General features: G+C 39.9%; 1 pseudogene; it reads left to right on the top strand.

The window, feature by feature from the left end:
• The first annotated feature begins 294 nt into the window (after positions 1 to 294).
• Positions 295 to 1233, top strand: LOC150054760 (MKI67 FHA domain-interacting nucleolar phosphoprotein pseudogene; annotated as a pseudogene).
• Positions 1234 to 1540: the final 307 nt, after the last annotated feature.

Here is a 1540-nt window from a genome sequence, read left to right as displayed (position 1 = left end):
CCTTTTATTGTTTGATATGTGGTCATGGCTTCCACTAATATTTTTATCATGATAAACTATAATTGTCTTTTGTAACTTTAATGATTGCATTTTGAAAGGTAAATATCCTGGTTACATCACAAGAGATAGTCCTACTTTTTCAAAGCTGGCATTCTTTGTCCCACAGATAAATCCTGTTGATTATATCCTGTGTGCTTCTGTTACTGAAAGACTTTTCTGGATCATCTTTAATTTCATAAAATTTTCAAGTTAAGAACTTATGGTTAAAAAAATCCAACAGGGGGCCTTTTCGAGATGGCAGCCTTCATTGCCCCCACCTCGCCAATTTTGTTGTTGACCCGCAGGTAGATGTCCAGTTTCAGAAGGATTTGGTGCAGGTCCACCAGCGCACCACCAAGCGGAAAAAGCAAGATAATCTTACTCCCGGAGTCATCTTTGTGGGCCACCTACTTAAAGGAATTTATGAAAATCAGATCCATGTTTACTTCTCCCAGTTTGGCACTATTAACAAGGTTCAGACTGTCCAGAAGTAAAAGGACTGGAAATAGCAGAGGCTACGCATTTGTAGAATTTGAACCTGAGGATGTAGCCAAGATTGTTGCTGATGCCATGGACAACTACTTTTTGGTGGTAGAGTGTTAGTATGTCGTTACATGCCACCAGAAAAAGTACATGAAGAACTTTTCAAAGAATGGAATGTTCTATTTTGTTATCCCACATACCCAGCAGTGAAGCGCTATAATCAGGACAGGAATTTTGCACAAAAGATGAGGATGGAAGCGTGATTTAGAAAGAAAGAAATCTTACTCAGGAAGAAATTAGCTGCAAAAGGAATTGATTATAATTTTCCATCATTGGTTATATCTAAGAGAAAGAGCTCAAACATGCCTAAGGAGAAGAACAAAGTTTCAGAAAGTACCCCTAAAAATCAGGCACCCCTGAAAAATCAGTGGATAGCCAGAGCCCCACCCCAGTTTGTACACCAGCATTTGTGGAGAAACGTAAATCAGAAGTGGCTGAACTGAGTGATAAAGATGATGAAATTGTTTTTAAATACCTGCGTCCAGTATGAAAGAAGAAATAAAAAAGACTCCAACCCCTACACAGTCAGGAAAAAAGAGACGAAGAGGAAGAAAAAGCAATCCATGATCTGATGCATTGAGTGTAGCATGTCTTGTTATAAGGGCTGACTTTTTTACATGATGTACAGTTTTAGACAATGATCAACAGGAGTTTGGGGGGAAAGAACTGTCAGGTTTTTTAAGTATATATATATTTTAAAGTATATGCATATATGTATATATTTTTGACTAGTCTGCATTGTAGAGCTAGAGAGGTGCATCCTAGCCAGCAGGAGTGGGCTTACTGCCTGTCCAGGTTTCTTCTTTCTGACCATGCAGCTCCCTTGGCTGACCCTGCCTACAGGTATGTGTAAGAACCACAGCTTTCCTGTCACTACCATCGGGTTCCTGGCCGTCATGGGCTGTGCATCTCTCACCCCAAAATATTTCCTACCCAGAAACAACATCACGTGGAGGAC

This window comes from Megascapheus bottae, chromosome 14, assembly GCF_031878675.1.
Source record: "Megascapheus bottae isolate mThoBot1 chromosome 14, mThoBot2.hap1, whole genome shotgun sequence".
Taxonomy (NCBI): domain Eukaryota; kingdom Metazoa; phylum Chordata; class Mammalia; order Rodentia; family Geomyidae; genus Megascapheus; species Megascapheus bottae.
This window is presented reverse-complemented; position numbering and strand designations above follow the sequence as displayed.